The following is a 24,948-nucleotide window of genomic DNA, read 5'->3' as shown; positions in this document are numbered from 1 at the left end:
CTATCGCACCTGCCCGTTTCACCGGCTCCGCTGTGCTGTGCTGCTTCTCCACTACGATCAGATAAGTATTGCTCAGTATCATGCTAAAATACTCTTGTGACAAACTCCTTCATATTAAAGTTTGTCCAGAGCAAATGGTCTGACTAGAATATCCTAAAAGACACCTGTATGTTGCGGCACCTGAAATATGTGCATTGCGGGTCAGGTCACCACCATCGCCGGGCTGCGAATGAAAAGATCACAGGCGGCATTTGCTCAGGAATACGCTGTCCTACTCATGGCCCTGTAAATAGAAGTGTCAGTGTGTCAAATATACAGTATATGAAAATAAAATCTGGTCACGGCTCTGTGCAAAAAGAAGTCTCATCAACTAATATTGCATTGTTTAATTTGAGATCTCTTAATGGCAAAGCATTGGTGCTGTCAGAATTCATCATTGACTCCAAACTTGATATGCTGTGCTTACTTGGCAAAAACCAAATGAATTTACGTCTCTCACGGAGGTGACACCACCTGGTTACACTTTCCTCACAGAGCCTCGTAGCTCAGGACAAGGCGGAAGACTTGCAGTAATTGTCACAGTGGAGTTAAACATCAAAAGAATCCCAATTTATTGTCCATTTTCTTTTGAGTGTCTGGCTCTTAAACTAATAACGGAATCAAGTCCTGTCTTACTCATTGTTCTTTATCATCCTCCAAAATACAATGCATCCTTTTTATCTGATCTGACTGAACTATTAACCCACTTAAGTTTCTTTTCCCAGAGAGTCATTCTTCTTGGTGATTTCAACATCCATATTGAGATCCCCACATCTAAACTGAGAAATGAATTCCTATCCTTACTGGACTGTTTTGACTTGACACAACATGTTGATTTTCCCACCTACTCGGGTGGTCATACTGTATATTGGATCTGATCTGTACATGTGGACTATCTGTTGCCAACACTTACAGCACTGATTTGGGACTCTTTGACCATAAAGCAGTACTTTTCACTGTCTCATTACCTCTCCCTCCTCTTACCTGTAAACGACAAATTTCTTACAGAAACCTTAAAAATATCTGTCCCTCTATCCTTTCTGGATTATTTCTGATCTTTTACTGTCTTCACCTATTCCATCAACACTAGATAGTCTTGTTGACCACTATAACACAGACCTTCATTCAGCATTAGATAAAAAAAGCTCCTTTAAAACATAAGGAGGTTTCCTTTAAGTGTTCAGCTCCTAGGTATAATTCAGAATTGCGACCTATGAAAGCAGCTGGCCGACGCCTTTAGAGAATGCCACATAAGTCTGGCCTCACCGTGCACATCCAGGCTTTCTCTGACCACCAAAGAGCTTACAGAGAAGCACTAACTGCAGCCAAGAACACACATTATGGCAGAATAATAGAAAGTGGCCACGATAACCCAAGGGTTTTGTTCTCTGTAGTTAATAAACTACCCCAACCCGCATCTGTCCCAACTACCTCTCCTACTGAAGTCTGTGAGAAATTCCTCCACTTTTTCCGTAACAAAATTAAAGATCTAAATAATTCAACTAACATAAAAACATCATCTGTTTATCTCTTTCCCTGTTTTCCCACTCCATCCAGCTCCTTCTCTAAGTTCTCACCAGTCGCATTTGCTTCTGTTAATGACCTGCTTTGTAAGATGAGGCCAACTACTTGTGCACTGGACCCCATCCCCACCACAATTCTTAAATCCTGCCTTCATGCCATAATCCTGACTATTACAACAATAATAAACTCATCCCTTGACACTGGCTTTGTGCCGTTCACTTTTAAAACTGTTTCTGTAACCCCAATGTTAAAAAAGTCTGGTCTTGATGGTGACGATCTTAACAATTTCTGGCCTATTTCCCACTTACCTTTTCTGTCAAAAGTTCTTGAGCGTGTTGTAGCTTCCCAACTCAACAACTGGCACTAAAGCGCTACTTAATAAAATGAGCTCCTTCCCAGTCAATTTTGGTGGTGATCTCACCAGACCTGCCTCTACTGCAAAGAATCTTGGTGTCATTTTTGATTCCTTCCTTTCTTATTCCGACTAAATAAATCACATTAAGAAACTTTCTTACTTTCACCTCCATAACATATCACATGTTCGCTCCTTCCTCTCCTTTTCTAACGCTGAGAAACTTGTCCATGTTTTTATTGCATCCCGCATCGATTATTGTAACTCCCTCCTGGCAGGTGCCCCTTCAAATCTTACATCACAGCTCCAGCTTATTCAAAACTCGGATGCAAGAGTCCTAACACGGACCAGCAGCAGCGAGCACATAACACCCATCCTGCTCCGTCTTCACTGGCTCCCTGTGTCTTACAAAATCGAATATAAAATCCTACTAATAACCTACAAAGCCTTAAACGACCTTGCAACTGTATACCCTGCCATTCTTTCCTAAACTTTGTGAATGTTTGCTAAAAAAAAAAAAAATTTGATATGACATGTTATTTGATTCTAATTACCAGTTTAATTAGTTTCTCTTTAATTAGTTGTGTATAATATCTTTAAATTACACATTTAATTATTTTAGTAGAATTAAATGTCATACAAGAGGACATAATGCCCACCTGTGAAACAAACCCATTACTTTGTAGGTTCTTTTCCATATCCCTAAAAATGGCATCAGTAGCTCTCAATGTATAAGTAATTATTTCCAATTACCATATATACTTGTGTTTAAGTTCTCCCGTGGATAAGTCAGGACTTGATTTTGCTGTATTATTTCCGGTATTTTAAATGTAGGTCGTATAAGTCGAATGCAGAAAACTCACGCTATTGCTCCAAGAGATTATGATATGCCCACTTAAGAGAGTAAATACGGAGCGCACTGCCTTTTTTTCTATTTATTGTGCCTACGTGACCACACGATAATACCCGTCCTATTCCTAAGCGACATTTGCACTATTTTGTGTTTTTTGTGTCTCACACCCTCATACACTTTTATCGTAAGAGCATCCCTTATCTACGATGGAGCGATTGATCAGAAGAAGATATGAAGCTGGTTTTAAATTAAAAGTTGTTGAAGTGGTGAAAGAAATTGGTAACTGCACTGCTGTAAAAAATCTGATGTGTCTGAGAAACTGGTGCGAGATTGGAGGAAGCAAGAAGATGTAAAAAAAAAAATTTAAGTGTCGTATTTTTGAACAGGTGTATAAGTCGGGGTCTGATTTTATGGTTGATTTGTTGGGTTTCAAAGACCCTTATATACGGTAAGTAACAACGTTAGGCAATTATTAAAGAAAATTAAGGAAGTAAGGTTTGGACTAAAGGAGAGGCACTGTTTCATCATCAAACATTTAATGTGATTTTTAGTAATATATTTTTTTTCTTATGTCCCATTTTTAATAAAACGCATGTTGACCAACTAGCCTGATTGTTGGCCATTGATGGGTGAGCATTCACTAACTCATTTAATCCAGTTCTAAACCACAAGGCAACCAAACCAGAGGAAAACATAAAATGAATGCAGGTGGCATGACACAAATGAACCTTAAACTAAAAGGTATTTTAGTCTAACTACTAAGATTGAATCATAAATGGATAAACTGATGGAGTTGTATTCTGACCAGTGCTGGTTTCCTGCATCACGATGATGCTGGAATAGATCTTCACACCAATGCAGGGGCAGATAAGGGCTAATGCGAAGTATGGGTGTGATTGTCAGTTTGTCAAGAAAGTGTGCTGTAACAACAAACAGCAAATCTAGCAGTCACTTTGTAAATGAGTGAAATACCATTACAGTGCCATATGATCATCTTATAAACAGATATTACTTGATTTTTTAAATGACTAGGGGGCTTCGTCCCGTGCTCGCTTCACTCGCCAACCCCCGTGTTTGTTTTTCCGGATACACACTTTTAAGATTTTTTTTTTTCTTTGAATTGTTGCTATTTCATTAGTTTCACTTTTATTTCAGAACTTCTGTAAAAACAATATTTGTAATCTTGCGAGTCCCAATATGCTGAATCTTTTTAATGAGGTCAGGATAGGTTTCTCTGTTTGGAATTTCATCCATCCATCCATCCATTATCCAACCCACTGAATCCGAACACAGGGTCACGGGGGTCTGCTGGAGCCAATCCCAGCCAACACAGGGCACAAGGCAGGAACCAATCCCGGGCAGGGTGCCAACCCACCGCAGGACACACACAAACACACCCACACACCAAGCACACACTAGGGCCAATTTAGAATCGCCAATCCACCTAACCTGCATGTCTTTGGACTGTGGGAGGAAACCGGAGCGGCCGGAGGAAACCCACGCAGACACGGGGAGAACATGCAAACTCCACGCAGGGAGGACGTGGGAAGCGAACCCAGGTCCCCATGTCTCCCAACTGCGAGGCAGTAGCGCTACCCACTGCGCCACCGTGCCGCCCGTTTGGAATTTCAGCACAGACAAAATGATCTACATCATCAGCAGTTAATAATTTTTTTTTTACAAAGTAAAAAAGTAAGTAGAGTTCTGCATTGGACTCCTGTCTGTAAAGTCGTGCTATTTTCCTCTCACAGTTCCAAATATACATGGGGTTACCAAGGTGATACCCCAGCTTTTGTCTAGGTTTTTGTACAAGGGCTAGACAGAACGTTCTTGACTCCTGTGGTAAATGTAGCTTTTTAAATAAGCAGACAGATAAATATATATACATGAACAAAGTAACCAATAAATGTATGTGCGGTAAACTCCGTTTTTGAAATTCTCAAGATTCTTTATTTGTCACATGCATAGTTATACAGGACAACACGCAGTGTAATGCATCCTGATCCGCTTATCAAAAACTGTGCAAAGTTAGAAGAATATCAGTTAAATTAACAAAAAGTCTTAGATTGAAAGATAACAGTATAGTAGAACATAATAAATAAGTAAAATTATGTGAATAAAGTAGAATTAAGTGTTAAGGTGCAATAGTGTAGTAATTATTGTGCAAAACCAAAGTTAGACTGGTGCATAGTTAAATGAGGCAGTTTATTTGTTTGCGCTACTGCGATCTTTACTTTCTTTTTTTATATTTTCTAATTTTCCTGCTTTCATATCCTTTAACTTTCTCCACATGTGTATAGCGCCGTTTTTTTTTTTGGTTTTTTTTGAGCCTTTCTAATTTCACTGGTTTCATAGTCTCTAACCTGCTCTGCATGTGTTTAGTGCCAACATTTGTAAATGTCATTATGAAGTTCCACTTTGTCATTTTACTCATTGTCTTTTAATTCTGAGCCGTATAGTACAATACATAGAACAGAATAAATCCTCACTACAGTATAAAAATAAAAATTCTAGAAGTACGGAGTAGAATTTCACATTAGATGATATCACATAATATGATTGGATTTGTTTTAAGTCCTGGAGACCTCATTCATCAAGCTGCCTCCCCCATTTTGCCATTCCACATCTGAAATAGTGCTAATCCGATGAAAGGACCCCTCATTCCCACGTCCCCATTCATCAGGGATGACTTTACCTTAAGCAGGCAATCTACAATTTAAAGAGATTGTTATTTTCTTGTGAATTGTTACATATGCATTATTTTCACCTTTTCTTTAAAAACTTTTATAAAAACAATACTTGTTTCTTTATTTCCTGCCTCATCTCTTTCGTCCCAGATGTGTATAATACTGCTCGTGTTGTGAAGGGTGTTGCGGTTGAACGTACGCTAAGGATATGCCTTTGGATCATTTGCTGTCTTTTTGCTGCTTGCTAGCTGCCTCTTCTGCCTTTCGCATGTCGTTGTTTTAAGAGCTGGGAACACATGATGTTTGCCTGCTAAAAGCAATCCAACAACTGCTAGCTTAGAGGTCTGTTGACTTGTTTTAAATGATGGCTCACTGCCTGGTCTCGCGTGACATTGTAAAAGCAATACCTGTCTTTTATTTCTGGCCACGGGCGTGGTTGAATTCTTTCTTGCAGGATGTATAACGCTGCTCGCGTTCGGTTGGGGTAGCTGCTGTTGCAGCTTTCTCCACATGTGTATAGCACCATTTTTTTGTTTTTTTTTTTGAGCCTTTCTAATTTCACTAGTTTCATAGTCTCTAACCTGCTCTGCACGTGTTTAGCGTCAACGTTTGTAAACGTCTTTATGAAATTCTACTTTCTTTTACTCACTGTCTTTTAATTCTGAGCCGGATTGGACATGCTTTTTTTTTCAATTCCACTTGTTCTGGGCTGATAATTACTTTCCTTATTTTCTGAATTTGCATCTCGATTATTCTTTTTTGCTCTTTTTTCTGTTCAACGCATTTGAGTCTCTTTTCTCCGTGCCCGATTGGATTGTTCTGGGCTGATCATCACGTTCCTTATTTTCTAAATTTGCACCTAGATTATTGTTTTTCTTTTTAGCATTTTTTTCTCTCCATTGCTTTTGGGTCTCTTTTCTCCGCGCTTTTCTTTCTTCTTCGTTTAATCGTCGATGTTTCATTTCTACCCTATTCATTTCTACCGTATTGACCTTATACACTTTATATGCACTGAGAGCCCTGGAGCTGTGTGTGCTGCATGACTGCCTTTACACTACTGATTTGTTTTTTTTGATATTGCTTGTAAGTAGGGTGTGTCTTGCAAGACTCTCATTCTATGTTCCCGTGAGACGCACCGTGGCAGGTCTCTTTTGTCTCGCGGGTCTTTAAATTATCTTCCGAGAAGATCACGTATTGTAGACTATCAGGACAGGGGACAGGATTTCTTTTTATAATAAAGAGATATCTAAACTTTATTTGCTCCGTATCACCCTCTGTGGATGAAGAGCCACCAAATGCAAAAAAATGGCCCATGTGTCAGTTATCTAAAGCAGGAGTTTACAATGTCAATGCCAGTCCTGGAGAATAACAGCAGCTAGAGCTTTTTATTCCAGTCATTCCTTTTTAGTAAAAGCCAGTTGTTGCTATTAATTAATCTTGTTATTTAATGCTATAGCTTGTTAGTGCTCTTATTCAGTCAGGTCAGATCTTTCTAAAAATGAAGAATTTTCTTTTCCATGAGCATCAGTCCCACACTTTTTTCCTCTCATTTCTTTCTAAATATTTTTTATTAAAAGAGTTATTTCATGATGAGTATACATAAATGTTAATGGGTGAGCTCATTTTTAATTGGCAGCCAGTAAAAAAAAAGCAAGAAGTAATTAAAAAATGGCGGATGCAGCTGTTTAAGAGTAAAACTGGTAATTAAGGGTTCTGAACCATAACATGTGAATGAGCAAAAATTAAGCCCAAAAAGTTATGTTGCATTTACAGCAATAATTGACTTCTAATTAAGCAACTTGTTGGAACAAAAACCCATAGATACTGTAGCCCTCTAGGTCAGAGGTTGAAGAGCCCTGAAACAGTAAGTAAAAAACACATGTAAACATGAAATAAATAAACACATTTATTGCAAAAAAATATATTACAATGCAATATTTGCTAAATAAAATTGGCAGTGGTAACTTATAGTCAAGTAAGCTTTCATTAATACAGTACAGAAAAAAAGCAATAGGAAGTACGTTATATCAATGTCTAATTTTTCTGTTCTCTTATTAGCAGACCAGCTAATTTTTTTTCTTTTTTTAAAATTACATAGATAACAGGCTACGTTTGGTCTCCCCAGACAGAAAAGTCCCTGTTATCTCCGATCTTGCTCTTCCCTGTCAGGTAAAGGTCTTTGTGCAGCAGATGTACTGCGGAGCAAACAAGGTTCCTATTATTACTTTAAAAACATATTCTCTGCTACAAGCATGGGATCATTAAAACCACCAGAGAGTATCTGTCATTTATACTACTTAAACCCATGTTACAACCAGGCTAGCTAATATGAAAAAATGTATGGCTATAAAATGCATAAAAATATCTGTCTTTCATACTAGCTCAATATGTACATTACATTATTCTCACCATCCAATTAAAGAATATTTACCAAATTATTTTAGCAAAGATGATGATCAATAAAATAAGCATTGCAATTATTGCACTGTCCACATGGAGCTCCATGGACAAAAAAGGGGAAAAAGTCTTCTGATGACAATAAATTAAAGCAGAACTCTTTAGGCTAAAATATAAAAGTATGACACAAACATAAATCTTCTCATACAGCATGTAGCACCATCCTACAGTGGAAGATGGAGATGGAGATTACACAATTGTCAAAAGTCAAGGAATCTGGACTGCAAGTATTTCAAGAAAACAGATAAATTGCTTCAGTTCATAAGAAATCTTAGGTAGGGTGAAATATAAAACATAAGGCCAAATCCACATGTGAAAAGTTCAAGAACACAGAGATATCCTTCAATGGCTCAGTCAAAATCCTAAATGAGACTTGCAAATATGTACATGTAATGTACTGCCCATAGCTTTAGAGAGCTTGATTCATTCCTGTTTTATTGAGTTTATAAGGTCTTCACACTCTATGGGTTTTCTCTGGGTACTTGAATGATCTCCTGTATGTCCTTGGTATGAAGGAGTCTAAGTTTGTTCCGGCCTTGCATGAAATGCTTCCAGGACCCAAAACTGGTGTGACAATAGATAGGTAGAAAGTAGTCTAATAGTTTGTATTTAGAACAACATGGAGTAAACAGAATACAGTATATAGAAAAGAAAAGAAAAAATCATAACAATAACTTCATGTTATGTACACCCATGAAGAGGTCAGTAATAAGCTATATAGCATGATCATGTCACACAATTAGAAGATTATAGAGAATATGGATTAAAAAGGTTACACTGGTCTACAAAAAAATATTTTTTGTTTGCTTCTGGAAACTTTATTAAGTTTTTTACACTGATTTAATATATGAAATCGGAATTAAGCTAGCATGTCAGGTTTTTTAAATACACATCATTGACATTTTGACACTTTTGAATATCAATAAAACATATCAACACGATATCTGGAGTTTGGACTCTGTCCCACCAAAATTGTTTTGATGTGTTTATTCTGAAAACAAACCAGGAGACGATACCAGAGGCACGTTAAAGTATATTTATGTTAATTTACCTCAATATAAAAGTGAGGTCAGCGTGCCCAAAAATGTTGGAGGCACTCGCTTTTGCGCTTGTACTGCACATCTGTCTCTCTTTGCAAGAACCAACAGTAGTCACCCATCATGCTCGGAGTGAATTTTCCCTGATATCAATTTTACATCACCTTTGTATCTTGATGAAATCTTTCCCCATGCTCATCTCTGACATTGCTTAGATTTGGTGGAAAAAAGTCAAGATGAGAATGTAAAAAAAGCATCTTCACTGATATTCTGCCTTCTGTAAGCTAGATAGATAGATAGATAGATAGATAGATAGATAGATAGATAGATAGATAGATAGATAGATAGATAGATAGATAGATAGATAGATAGATAGATAGATAGATAGATAGATAGATAGATAGATAGATAGATAGATAGATACTTTATCTGCTCTGTGACTGTCAAGAAAATTCTGGACAACCTGCACGAATGAGGGTGCTGATTCAGTTGGCTTCAGTTTCTTTTTGAACTCATCGTCAAGCATCAGTTCACGGATTTCAGTGACAACAAAAACACTTTACTTAATTTTGGCTTCACTTTTCTTGAGACCAAACTTATTTCTTAAATGCTGAAACGCATCGCCTTTACTGTCTAATCACCCTAGTTGTCCAAGACCTGCTAGATGAAAACGGTTTTCAGATTTGGAGTCAGCAAGTGAAATTTAGTAAAGTACAGGTGAAAGAATCCCAGTAGCAAAATGCTTGGACCAGTGAATCGACATGTCAAAACCTGACAACACTATCTAAGAGTCCCAAAAGAAGCTAGTGATAGCACTGAATATTCAAGCACTTTCTATACTTGCTTTCTAAAAGCCATTTTAAATTAAGGCAAATCCTAAGGCAGGGAGGTAGTCAATAATTAAATAATCATATTAAATAACTAGCTGTGTCCCGCAGCTCTGCCTGCGTATTAGTGAAAAAGGACAGTGACGAGGGCCCTGCCTGGCTCCCCACTCCTGACGTCACGCTTCCCCTTACCCTCGGCCCGCAGCCTCTGTCTAGGATTAGCGTGAATATATTGCTCCTGCAAGAAAACTATGATTCTTAGCGTTATGATAGAAGTTGCAAAATCAACTGAAATATTCAAGCAAATTATAGAAAAAAACCCAATCTAAATCCGTGAAGTAGTTCTCTCGTTTGCTAGCTAAGTATAGGTAAAGTACACACTCCGAGGCTGGCACACGAGTGAGGAGGGCCCGGCCCCCCTCCCCTCAGTTCCCTCCCCTTGGATCTAAATCCGTTAAGTAGCTCTCTCATGAAAAGTGGACAGACATTGAGACAGACAGACAGATGTTGGATTGTATGTATATAGAGATGAATCAATCCCAGTAAACAAAGGCCTGTATGTTTATATATTAAGATTGTATCAAAGTCAAATTGGAAACATATCCAAGGCAGCCGTTGTAGAATTAGAACATTAGAGCAGATGAGAACAGATCATTCAACCCAGAAAATCAATCAAGTCAAGTTTTGAAAGTCCCTAAAGTCCTACTGTCTACCAAATTACTTAGTAACCTAATTAGAACAGTAGACGAGAGAATATTTACTTTTAATGGAAAGAATTTGTGGTGCAGTGTCCAGATGGGAGCAGATATGGCTTAAATACAGAAAGCCATGCATTGTGGTATAAGGATATGTTAGCCAACAGGGTGCTAGGGGAAACTGAGTTACTGTTGGTTGAAGGAGAAGAAGAGGGGGAAGGAATGTCCAGAGGTAGGAGGAAAAGTGGAAGTGAGGGTAGGAACTTTGAATGTTAGCAGTATGACTGGTAAAGGAAGAGAGTTAGCCTATATCATGGAGGGAAAGAAGGTTGATATACTGTGCCTGCAAGAGGCAAGATGGAAGAAGAGATTGTTCTACCATGGTGTGCATGGAAGGAAGAATGGGGTGGGGGTTATCCTGATGAACAGTATGTCAAGAGTGTTTTGGAGGTGAAAAGACTGTTGAACAGAGTTTCAAAGTGTGATGATGAATGTTATTAATGCATAAGTCCTGAAATTTGGGTGTGTGATGGATGAGAAAGAAGATTTTTGGAGTGAGTTGGACGAAGTGGTGGAGAGTGTACTTAAGGGAGAGAGAGTGGTGTGTTTGGATGGATTTCAGTGGGTATGTTGGTGTAGGTAACAGAGTAAATGAGTAGGTGATGGGTATGTATGGTGCCAAGTTCAGAAGGTAGTGGATTTTGTGAAAAGGATGGATATGGCTGTGGTGTATATATATTTTAAGAAGAGGGGTGTCATAGGGTAATGTACAAGATTGGAGGAAGACGCTCACTGGTGGATTATATCTGAGGCAAGAGGGGCAGTCTGAAGGAGATTGGAGACTGCAAAGCGATGGCAAGGGAAAGCATAGTTAGGCAGCATAGGATGGTGGTCTGTAGGATGACATTGGTGATCAAGAAGAGAAGGAGAGTGAGGGCAGAGCAAACGATCAAAGGTGGAAGTTGAAAAAGGAAGACTGTAAGGTGGAGTTCAGAGAGGAGGTAAGATAGGCACTAGGCGGCGGTAAGAGGAGACAGCTAGAAAGATACTTGGTGTGACATCTGGACAGGAGGCGAAGAAGAAGTGGGATAATTACAGAGATAAAGAAAGTAGACAGGAGTACAAGGAGATAAGGCATAAGGTGAAGAGAGAGGTGGTGAAGGCTAAATATAAGGCATAAGATGAGTTGTATGAGAGGTTGGAAACTAAGGAGGGAGAAAAGGACCTGTACTGATTGGCTAGACAGAGAGACCGAGCTGGGAAAGATGAGCAGCAGGTTAGGATGATAAAGGATAAAGATGAAAACATACTTACAAGCAAGGAGAGTGTGTTGAGCAGATGGAAAGAGTACTTTGAGAAGTTGATGAACGAAGAGAAGAGTGAGAAAGAGAAGATTAGATGATGTGGAAATGGTGAACCAGGATGTGTAATGGATTGGCAAGGAGGAAGTAAGGAGAGCTACAAAGAGGATGAAGAATGGGAAGGCTGTTGCTCCGGATGACATACCTGTGGAAGCATGGAGGTGTTTAGGAGAGATGGCAGTGGAGTTTTTAACCAGATTGTTTAATGCAATCTTGGAAAGTGAAAGAGGATGCCTGAGGAGTGGAGAAGAAGTGTACTGGTGCTAATTTTTAAGAATAAGGGGGATGTGCAGAGCTGTAGCAACTACAGGGGGATAACATTGATGAGCCACAGCATGAAGTTATGGGAAAGAGTAGTGGAAGGAAGGTTAAAAAGAGAGGTGATGATTAGTGAGCAGCAGTATGGTTTCATGCTGGGAAAGAGCACTACAGATGTGATGTTTGCTCTGAGGTTGTTGATGGTTGAGAAGTATAGAGAAGGCCAAAATGAGTTGCATTGTGTCTTTGTGGATTTAGAGAAAGTATATGACAGGGTCCCCCGAGAGGAGTTGTGGTATTATATGAGGACGTCTGGAGTGGCAAAGAAATATGTAAGAGTGGTACAGGATATGTACAAGGAAAGTGAGACAGTGGTAAGGTCTGTGGTAGGAGTGAGGGGTGCGTTTAAGGTTGAGGTGGGATTATATCATGAATCCGCTCTGAGCCTTTTCTTGTTTGCAATTAGATTAGGAGATTAGACAGGAGTGTCCGTGGACTATGATGTTTGCTGATGACATTGTGATCTGTAATGAGAGTAGGGAGCAGGTTTAGGAGACCCTGGAGAGGTGGAGATATGCTCTAGAGAGGAGAGGAATGAAGGCCAGTAGGACCAAGGCAGGATGCATGAGTGTGAATGAGAGAGAGGTCAGAGGAATGATGAGGATGCAGGAAGTAGATCTGGTGATGAGTTTAAATACCTGGGATCAAAAGTACAGAGTAATGGGGATTGTGGAAGAGAGGTGAAGAAGAGAGTGCAGGCAGAGTAGAGAAATTTGATAGGAGTAATTTGTGACAGATGGGTATCAGGAGGAATGAAAGGGAAAGTTTACAAGACAGTAGTGAGACCACCTATGTTATATGGGTTGGAGACAATGGCACTGAGAAAAAGACAGGAGTCAGAGCTGGAGGTGGCAGAGTTAAAGATGTTAAGATTTGCATTGGGTGTGATGAGGATGGACAGGATTAGAAATGAGTACATTAGAGGGTCAGCTCAAGTTGAACGGTTGGGAGACAAAGTCAGAGAGGCGAGATTGCATTGGTTAGGACATGTGTAGAGGACAGATGCTGGGTATAATGAAAGAAAGATGATAGGTGTGGAGCTGCTGGGCAAGATGAAAGGAGGAAGGCCTAAGAGAAGGTTTATGGATGTGGTGAGAGAGGACATGCAATCAAGGTGAGTAACAGAGCAAGATGCAGAGGACAAAAAGATATGGAAACAGATGATTTGCTTTGGCAACCCCTAACAGGAGCAGCCCAAAGAACAAGAAGAAGAACAGCAGGAGGTGATTAAGGGTGAATGTGAAAGATATTAAAAAATCAGTTTTCACACAAAGGACTTTGCATGGATGGAACATTAGCTGAATAGGTCTGAACATCATGTTATGCTGAATGGATTGTCTTTGCAAAGTAATTCTCTTATGCTCTATATGACCTTATATTGGTGTTGCCAAATTTTTGGCTACTTAGTATAGACAGAAATATATATTAAAAAATCTTAAAACAAGATTTAGCTGACAATAAGCAGGATGCAGAAAAATAAGCATCAAATTGTAAGATGAGATTTAAAGGAAGTGTATTTTTACTGGTCCATATTCAACTCCTAATTCAACATCACTGGCCACTTTCACTATATCTATTTTAACTTTATTAAACACACAAAGCAGTCACCCTAAGAGCATAGTGTCCAATATAATAGGTTATGAAGGAGGGTGGTGGTTTGTATGGCACAAATTAGCAGGACTCCTTGTAACCACATTAAAGTTTTATAGTGTACTGGCTTGGCAGGTTAAAGACTACCGTCCGGCAGTTTGTCCCCAACAGCATTTCCATGACAGTTTTCATCTCCTCACAGTTTCTGAATGGTTAAAGTGAGGCCAGAATGCAATTAGAACAAAGTCTTCCATGCTGGACTAATTTAAAATGGTCCTGTTAAACCAGTTAAGTGGCTCAGGTGTTTGGAATGCCACAGTCAGAATTCATCCAGACTAATTTAATGACTTTGAGTGGCTGCAGTTTAATAGATTTTGTTCCAAAGATTTTGTTGTTCACTCAGAACTGGGAAAGAAACAGAAACTCACTGTTCTGAAGCTGAAGAGCAAAGAATTAATAAATAATAGCAACACAGCTTCCCTCCCAGCAATGCATTGGTTCCTTGGCCATCTGGTAGGTTAGTGGAGGACTCATCTTGGCATACAAGCAGCCTGAGAGAAGCTGATACTGGGTGACCCAGTTTTATGCTTCAGATGTTGTAAAACATGGCTGTGATTCAGCAAGTGTAAACGTATGAGTGATTGAGGCTGCCAGCTGCCAACAGATCGATTTTACAAGTCTGACCAACACTCTTGGAAAAGCACAAAAGTTTGATTGCTTTGAAGACAGGAGGGGAGTCAGTCTACAAGTGCTAGAACTGGCAGAAAAAAAAATAAAATAAAAAGCATTGTAGTGGACTAGCCGATCAATTCCAATTCCAATTCAGGCTACTGAACCATGGAGAACTAGGCTCTGTGTGGATGAGTGCCTGCCTGGCATCCCTCCAGAGGCTCTTCAGAAAAGAAAGAGAGAGAGAAAAAAAGTGAGATCGCTTGTCAGTGTTTCCTCTTTTATTCATTAGCTTTATCCAATTGCTTATCAATATTCTCATTCTTTTACTTGTTTGGGACTGATTGTGCAAGATGTTGGATCCTGTAAAATCTTAGTATCTTGGAAGGTTTACTTCCTATGGATCTAAACTTGTCAGATCTCATGTCCTGCAGGTTTACTTTTCTGTAGTCGGATCTTTTCGAAATACACAGGCGCTTTCAGTCCTACCGTTTTATCGCTCTTTCATCTAATCCCATCTTGCATCACTATCAAGAAATTACACCCTTTTGTATTCTGCTCCCATTAAGTATCAGCAGCCCGTAACTTCACTTTCTGACAGTCTAATCTTGTCAGATCACTGTATTCAAGGGCTTTGCCTCCCTTGAGCCTGGTCCTGTCAGATCTCAGTATACTACAGCTTTACCCCTGAAGTCTGATTGTGTCACATTTCACTATCCTGCAGTTTTAACTAATGCATTTGGATAATTTCAGATGTCACCATACTGTCACTTTACTTTGTTAGAGTCTGAGTTTGTCAGATTTCAGAGTCCTATGTGGTACCTTTATTTTTAATTGTGGTTTTGTCAGATCTCAGCCTCCTGCTCCTTTTAGTTCATGAAGATTCAGTATGAGGCATGTTTAATTAATAGACTGTAACTCATTTAGATCTCATTGTTTCGTAGCTTTCCCGCTATCATATAATACACTTACCACAACCAGAATATGTTTTACCCTCAGCGATCCTTGTAATATGCTCTTTGAATGTCCTAGTTTTCTTAATTTCAATAAAATCCAATAATAAGAACATTTGATTAGTCCATTCACCCCAACTAAGATCATGAAACTCTATTTAACTAACTCTTTCAAAAAAACATTTTGAGCTCGGGTCCCCTTAAGTACTACTATCTATGACCCTACTAACTTAACTTATTCTACCAATCTACTGCATGAACCTCTCGATTAAGAGATATTTTCTAAACTTTGTGTGAAATTTACCTTTAACTAGTTTACACCTGTGCCAACTTTGGTAAATTCACTTTACAGTTACAGCTGGTACACTTCTGTCATGTTGCTACTTAATCTTTGTCAGCTTAAACTGAAAACATTCAGCTCATTCAACTTTCCTTGGTGTTCATAGCCCTCAGTTCTGGAATTAGTCCAGTGGTTGTTCTCTGGATTTTCTGTTGTGCTTATATATCTTTTTGTAATATGAAATCCTAAACTCCCTGCACCATTCCATTTAACACCTCACAAGTGCCATGTTAAGTACATGAATGACAACCTTTAACTTATACTCAATGAAGTGTGCTATAATGTGTAACATCTTAGTTGTTTCTGTACACTGTCTTGGAGGTGGACGGTGATGAATCCATTGCAACTTCGAAATCATTCTCATAAAGTCTACTTTTAAGTTTCATACCTTCTCATTCTGTAATTATAAACACATATATTCAAAAAGAATGGCCATGTGGCATCTGCTTTTTTCCTCTCTGCACTGCCAAGTGGCAGAAAAGAGAAGAACTTTGTCACCCAAATAACAGGTGGAATTCAGTTTTTCTATTGCCTGCTGCAAGCTACATTTCTGTGAAGATAAAAGCTACTATGATTCAACCCTTTTAAAATAATTTTTGAATAAACATGCATAATATTTTTTCTTCCCTTATTTTAGCACTTTACATTTATTGACATTAAATGTCATCTGCCCAGTAGTATCTACAATGATACTTCTGATTCTGTGTTACCTGACAATCCACCTAGCATAGCGTCTTCAGCATAACTAAGTTGTTTGTTAGTTACAATCTTATCAAGATCATTGACATGCTGATAAAGTATTCTCCATCAAGTGTCCTGTTTGGGCACTATGCTTTGAACAACCTGCTACTTTTAGCTTCTTATGTAGAATCCATCCATTTTCCAACCCGCTGAATCCGAACACAGGGTCACGTGGGTCTGCTGGAGCCAATCCCAGCCAACACAGGGCACAAGGCAGGAACCAATCCAGGGCAGGGTGCCAACCCACCACAGGACACACACAAACACACCCACACACCAAGCACACACTAGGGCCAATTTAGAATCACCAATCCACCTAACCTGCATGTCTTTGGACTGTGGGAGGAAACCGGAGCGCCCGGAGGGAACCCACGCAGACACGGGGAGAACATGCAAACTCCACGCAGGGAGGACCCGGGAAGCGAAGCCGGGTCTCCTAACTGCGAGGCAGCAGCGCTACCACTGTGCCACCGTGCCGCCTTCTTATGTAGAATCTTTTTGAAAATTAAAATAAGTCATTTTTATGCACCCTTCTCATCACATGTGTTTGTTTACTTCTTCAAAAAAAAAAAAGAATCAAAGAGAGCTGTCCACACAGAAAAAAAATGTATTTCGAAATGTAAGTTCATTTGTTAATAACATTTTTTGGGGCAATTTTATGCTATTTATTCTTTATAGCATACCGTAATAAAAAAACAGTGTAGAAGTGGTTTATAAACCAATGCTTTCATGTATTTAAAACATTGTCATAGTTTGCCCATTTTATCAAACTCACTTTTAGACTTCTTAAGTTAACGGTTTAAAACTTTGCCTCCGTATTCAGGCCTCTTGACCCGGCGACTTTCCAAGTGAGTTTACTAAGCATCTGTTATTGGGCAAATACTGAAGATAATGGATGGAGCCCTGCTAAAAAATGTGGGAGCAGACTAGCAGACCTGGGTCCTTTAAAGAAGCACTCTTGTGGTGTAGTGTTGTACCTTTTTGAAATATTAATTTCAGGTTTTCTATTTTGTTTAGGTCTCTCATTATGGGTTTGATTCTTCTGTTACAGTTTTGTTAGGTTTCTTCCATTATATATTGTTTTTCCAGCTCAGTTTTGGTTCCCTTTCTTTGTTATTTAAGACATATCCATCAGTCTCTTTATTTTTTACAATAAGCAATTTCATAAACATTCATTTAAAGTTGGCTTATTTCCATTGTTCCTTAGTTTTGATATTTAATTTAGAATTTGCATTATTATTATCCTATTAGGAAATGTTCTGTCAAGTATGATTGCATTTACTGGCTTCTTTGTTTAATTTTCAGCTTTCCTGATTTGCTTATTCCTTAATTTTTAATTTTCTAGTTAAATAAAGCTTATACAACTTGGTTAAAAGTGCTTGAGATTGCTCTTAATTAAGGTCAATGAACATTTGATAACTAAGACTCTGCCAGAGGTTGGGTTTGGGCTATGAACTTGTTCACCTTTTTCAGTGGATTTGGAAAGCCTTCAGACCCCTTTACTTTCTAGATATTATGTTATGTTGAAGCCTTGAGCTGAAATCAAGTAAATTTATTTTTACCCACATCAAGCAACAGTCAGCACCTGAGAATGACAAAGTGAAAACATTTTAGGAATATTCTGAGCATGTATTTAAAATTGACACTTTGCTATGACACTTGAAATGAGGCTCAGGTGCATCCCATTCTAATGCTATTCATTGAGATGTTTCTACACCTTGTTTGGAGTCGATTCACTTGTGATTAGGAAATGCACACTTCTGTCTGTACGAGGTCTCACAGTTGTTAATGTGTATCAGAGCAAAAACCAAGGCATGAGGTCAGTGCAATTGCCTGCAGAGCTTACAGACAGGATTGATTGAGGCACTAATTTTAGGAAGGCTACAAAAGGTTCTCAAGAGCACAGTAGCCTTCATAATTCTTAAGAAGTTTGGAGCAACTGTAAGCCTTCCTAGAGTTTGCAACCCAACCAAACTGAGCAATCATGTGAAAAAGGCCATGGTAAGAGAGGTGACCAAGAACTTGATGGTTGCTCTGGCTGAGCTCCAGAGAACCTATGTGGAGAAGGGAGAAATATCCAGAAGGTTAACCATAACTGCAGCAATTATAGCTCTATGAACAGCGGCATGACAAAAACCTTTCCTCAGCAAAAGATATATGAAAACCCACTTGGAAAAAGCCACCTAAAGGACTATCAAATTGAGAGAAACAAGATTTTCTGGTCTGACGAAACCAAGATTAACGCTATGTCTGGAGGAAACCAGGCACTGCTTATCACATGTGTAACACCATTACAATAATGTAGCAAGATGGTGGCAGCATCATATTCGTATTTTTTTTTTCAGTGATAGGGACTGTGAAACTAGGGAAAGCTGAACCAAGAAAAGTACAGAAATCCTTGATGAAAACCTGCTCCAGATCACTCTAGAACATCAGAATGGGCCAAAGGCTTACCTCCCTACAGGACAATTAATCTAAGCACAAAGCAAGGCCAAGACAGGAGTGGCTTAGGGGCAACTCTGTGAAAGTTCTTGAGTTGCCCAGTTAAAGCCCAGACTTGAACCCAAATGAATATCTCTGAAGAAACTTGAAAATAGCTTTCCACAGATGTTTCCATCAACAGAACTTAGATTAGATCAACTGTATTAATCTGATAGAGAAATTATGTGAGAGGATCTGTAGAAAAGAATGGCAAAAAGTCCTCAAATCCAAGTGTGGGAAGCTTGTCACGTCATACCCAAGAAAACTCCAAGCTCTAATCACTGCCAAAGGGGCTGCAACTAAGTACTGAGTAAAGGATCTGGATACTTATGTTAATGTGATATATTGTTTTTTTTTTTCATTTTATAAACATTCCAAAACATTATAAAATCCTAATTTTGCTTTGTCATTCTGGGGTATTGAGTGTTACTTGATATGGGGAAAAATTAATTTAAATGATTTTACTACAAAGCTGCAATATAAAAAAAGTAAAGGGGTCTCACCCCCTAGGTTAGGAGTACACACTGATACAGCACATTGCCGCACCCACCACATGACAAAACAACTCAGGATCCCAGATTAGGACCCGAGTGCAGCCATGCAATGGGTGACACCTCAGCACAACACTAGTTCAGATGGAGTGGAACAGTGTCAGGTTTTTTTATGGTGGCTGGAGTGCCAATTCTGCCACCAACCCCCAGGTTTTTCTCTGCAGGGAATACATGCAGGGCTGGATGCAGACTAACGTCATACCCAGGATGTAGCAATTGCAGGTTAAGGGCTTTGCTCAAGGGCCCAACCAAGTAGAGTCACTTTTGGCATTTACGTGTTTCGAATTCCGATGGCCAGTGCAGATCCCTAGCCTCAGAGCCACCACTCTAAGGTCTGAATATTTTTTAAATCCCCTGTAGGTGATCCTGGTAGTGTCATAGTGTGGTGAAGCGGGTCCACAGCTCAAGTCAACAGGGCCATTTTTAAAATAAATAATCGCCACACACGCAGCTTAGCGAGGGGCCGTGGTACGTGTGGCAGGAGCAGTTCCCGGGTGATGCATGATGCAGATGGTCCTCAATTAAGTGCACAGGTGAGGAGTCGTCCGCATCCCTAATTGGTGCTGGGAGCTGCTAATTGCCACATCTGATCCACGTCCCCGTAATAAACAGAAGCACGAGGCAGCTAGGTGGGGGTGGGAGGGGGGGTGTCAAAGAAGAAAAGACATACGGAGGTTAGAAGTAGAAGAAGGCAGGAAGCATCAAGGAGAAGCCTGTGTGTGTGTAAGTGAGCGAATGTGCTCTCTGTGGAGAGATATGCAGCTGAACAGTGAGCTCTCGTGGGGTGTTTGGCCGGCACCCCGGGAGCAGTTGGTAGTGGTCGCTGCCACTGAGCATTTTGAGGAGTGGGAGTGGCCGGAAGGAGGATGGCTCGCTGCGTAAGGCCAAGAAGTCAGGACTTGGGACGTGAAAGCACCAGCGTGAGCGCCCTGGTCGCTGGGGAGCCCAAGTCACGGTTTAGTGAAGTCTACCAGAGCCAGGGATCGGTGAGGTGAACAGACCAGCAGGAGAGAGAAGGTCAGCTGCAGGTAGGGTGGCTCCCCTGGTGCATAGCCTGAACGGGAGAAGCAGGGGAGTCACCAGTAGAAGAAAGGCACTGGGCTGATTTGTTTAAAAGGACAGCTTCCAGCCATTGTTTTAACCTTGTTGTTTATTAAAGGATTTTTTCTAATGGTTTTTAACCTCCACCTATCACTAGTTTTTATGGATTATTTATTTAATAACATATTTTGATACACTGCACTTTATTTAATTTGGGCACTTTGTTTTTGTTTGTTGATTTTAAATAAAATCACTTTGCACTTTTTGCACCATCCCCTTGCTTTGTTGTGCCTCACTGTCTAGCTCATCGGTGACATTACCGATGGTGTTGGGTTCAAGGGCTCCCAGAAGCAAGATGGGAGCATGGAGCGAACTGCAGCAAAATTGTTTTAAAATATACAGTATACAGTGTCCTGTACAGTAAAAGTATGTTATGGTTTAGGAGTAGCATATTAGGAAGGTGGTGTAAGGGGATGCAGGACTTCCTAAAAACATTTTCTACTCCTCATCTTGCCTTTGCTTTTATAACAGTCTGAAAAGTAGTCATTACTCAGATCCACAAAACAACCACTTCATGTCTGTTTTTGTTTTGATTTGTTTTGACATGATTGCTGGGAGTGGCACGGTAACATTACAAGTGCTGAGGTAATTCGACAAATTGTTTTATTCAAATATACTATTTTAAATTTCAATTATTTAATAATTTTGTTTATGTAATCCAAAAGAAAAATTAATTCATTTCATGACGAAAACAAGGGTGCACAGTATGTTGAGAATTTTCAATAGAAATGCATAACTAATTTGATTAAACTTTTTATTGGTAGGTTAACAAATGTAAATTAAGCAGGAATAAAGTAATCACCTTCCCAGTCACCTATACACTCATTCATTTTGAACCCATTTTAATGTCACTGGGGCAAGGGAAGCTAGCGCCTATTCAGAACCAATTCTGGGCAGGGAGCCAATGCATCATTCGCTATTTGAGCCATGAACAGGCCCATAAGTATGACAAGCAGACCATCAAACTAGTTCCCCACAGCATTATGGTGTTATACTCATACAACTACCACAGACTTTCACTACAGGAAATGTCTCCATGGCTGTTGTAAACTTATATAATTCTTTCAATAAATAGTCAATAATCCGCTCTCTGTGTACCATACATTGCCATACTTGTTGGCTTTGTCATTTGAGCATGCGAGAATTTCCTCTACAACCACATATTTGGTGATTCTGCCATGAAAAGGCCAGAAAGGCTTATTTGAAGAAAGTGATGTCTTTGTTCTCATTTTCCAGGCTTATTTTGTGTCAATAATGTAATAGCTCTTATAAGTATGTTTTGACATGAGTAGAAAAGATGGACATATAGTACATAAAAAGCATTTTCAAACCTCCTTAATCCAGGTTGTGGGGTGAAGCTAATACTGCAGGACTGAACATAAGGCGGGAACAAATCCTAGAAAGGGTGCTAGGTCATCACAAGGCTAGATGCAGTACATTATTCACTACATATCAAACATGGAGTACTTAAGTGCTGTACATGTCTACAGGACAAAAGGATTTTCATCTGTGACACCTACTCTTTCAAGGAATACACCCGCAGATATGAAAGGAAATACCTGAGCAATGCAAATAAAGTGCCAACCTAAATATAAAAAATATTTTCCCGACTTTTGTGACAAATATAGTGAAACATCCTTCAGGCATTTTATTGATAAATAACTCAATTCCTTGCTGTATAATGCTAAATAAGTCTCTAAATTTTCCTGTGCCAAAATATGAAAAAATGTAAGATAAATGACGCATGTAAAATACTTTATAATGATCCATTATAGACATTGATGAAAAAGACTGATAATATATAAATGGAAACAATATGAATAGGATACTTTGAGAGAGCTTAATGGTAACTACATTAACTAGATGTGTGTGGTCTTTGGGACAAAAAACAACCCAAAGACTCCCTAGCAGTTTTACTATATTGGTGATTACTATACAGGTAATATCTTGTCTGAGATGGACGTGTAGTTGAGTGCAGCTGTAGCACAAATTGAGCAGGACATGCTGGAACCTCTCTCAGGCAAACTTGTGGTAGCTTGCTGTGCAAACATACAATGTGCATGTATCACAAAGCCGAGGTTGTCTGCTTGGGCTGAATGAGAAGAGAGGTGCATGCAAGAGGCGAAAAAATGTAAAAGTACACGCACGTGCGACCTCACCAAGAGCAAGTCACACTTGTATAAGCTTCTACATCTTCCATAGACTTCACACCAACTCCCGTGGCTGTGGTAGAATGTGAGCAGAGCGGACTGCTCCATATACAGTACATGCACATCTTTTGTAGTGAGAACTGAGGTGAATGCAAGCACCATCCAGTGGCTGTGTGTGAGTGTGGATGAGTGTGAGCAGAGTGGACTGCTCCATACGCACACACACACATACACACACAGGTCTTTCATTTATATATGTTTAATTTTTGCATGTCATTTTGGCAAGATAGATAGCTCCAATAGACTGAGTGAATCCTGGCTGGTTGCTGTGTGTGTGTAGATTGCATATTCTTCCAGTGTCTAAATGCATTTTTTCTGATAGGTATTTAGTTTTTCCTTCCATATCCCAGTGATGAGTGTTAAGTTAATTAGTAATTCTATATTTGCCTAGTCTTTATGGGTATGATAATGAGCGCACCCTATCTGAGACTGGCTTCTGCCTTACACCTAATGTTGCTCGTATAAAGCAGTATACTCCAGTCCTTATCTTGGGATTACCTGGGTAGAGATGTACTATAATTACTTGAACAGTATGAGATGGTGAATGGACAAAGAGTTTCAGCGAAACACTTTTATAATTGTATTTAGCTGACTTACAATTTTACTTTAGCTGTTGTAGTTTAACTTTTATCTTTTGCTTGAACATAATTAAAACTTTTCAACAGCCAACAAATTTATTTAACAGATAACATATTAAGAGGATTGGCATATGTTCTGGGTAGGATAATACCTTGTGCCCATACTGCCAGGATAGGCCCTGCTTCGCTTTGACCCTTAACAGAATAACTGGACAGTACTGATTTTTTATTAAGTCATTGTTTTGTGCCAATTGTCATTTACTGAACTCATTTCACTCATTAATAGAGAGTGCTGACCTAGAAGCTATTCTAGCAGGAGTCAGCCCTGGTTGGAATGCCCATCCATTCTCAGGGCACACCCATGGTCAGTCTTGAGTCATCAATGAAACTAACAAGAATGTTTTTTGATATGTAAGAGGAAACTGATGTAGCCAGAGTAATCTCACACAGGCAAGGGTAAGAAGAGACAACTCATAGGTGGTGAGCTGAGCATCCCAGGAATTGAAACCAATCCTTGCAGTAAGGAGATTGTGGATTCACTTCCCGGGTTCGCCCTGTGTGGAGAGCACTCTGAGTAGTGAGAAAAGCGCTATATATACATGTTGTGACAGATAGGGGCGCTATCGTCCCCTTGAACCCTCAGACAATGCGTCAGACACCGGTAAAAGTCCAAATATTATTTATTTTAATAATAAAGTGCACAAAGCACCCTCTACTCCACAATACTCCAATAATCAATAATCAATAATCACAATCAATAAATCCTCCACTCCCAGCAGCTCAGTCACCCTTCCTCCCAACTCGGCTCACTGCTGGTATCTCCCACAATCCTTTTATAGTCCATGACCCGGAAGTGCTTCTGATCCCCCCAGTCCATGTGATTCTTAGCACTTCCGGGTCAGATCAAAAACTCTTCTTTTCTTCAGCCCGGAAGTATATCATCTCTTCCGTTCCTGTGATTGTGAAAAACTTCCGGGCTATATGGAAACTATAAGTCCCTGGGCCTCTCTGCAGCCTCTCCTGGCGGCCCCCATGGTATCCAGCAAGGCTGTGATGAAAGTTCTCCAAGTTCCATGATGCCCTGCTGGAATTCGGGGCACCTCCATGTTGCCGGAAGGGCTCCATCTGGCGACGTGAGGGTATTGACCGAGATGAACGGCCGGCCATATACCACAATGTAAAGAATTATTGTTAGTATTATAACCCTGGGAGCTGTGAGGTAGCAACACACAGTACAAGCAGTGTGTCACTCCTACCTCTTTAGTTTAGTAAATCAAATAAGTTTTTTAGTTACTCCTCAAAAAAAATGACAATTCCTATCGGATTTTTTCATCCTATACCATCCACATCACATTTTATGGTGAACTAACTAAGGCGACACTGACAAATTTGAGTCTTTACCATACAAGTGTCTTCAAGACATGCTACTGAAACCTTTTTTTACAAATGTTTACACACACACACACAAACTGCCTAGAATCAGGGAGAATTGTCACTCCATGACCAGGTGGGTGATTAATATTCAAAGTCTTACACATGTTTAACAAATGAGATGTTAATTTTGCATATTTTGTTTTTTTATTC

This window comes from Erpetoichthys calabaricus, chromosome 4 (genome assembly GCF_900747795.2).
Source record: "Erpetoichthys calabaricus chromosome 4, fErpCal1.3, whole genome shotgun sequence".
In the NCBI taxonomy this organism is placed as follows: domain Eukaryota; kingdom Metazoa; phylum Chordata; class Cladistia; order Polypteriformes; family Polypteridae; genus Erpetoichthys; species Erpetoichthys calabaricus.
Note: the sequence above shows the minus strand (reverse complement) of the source record.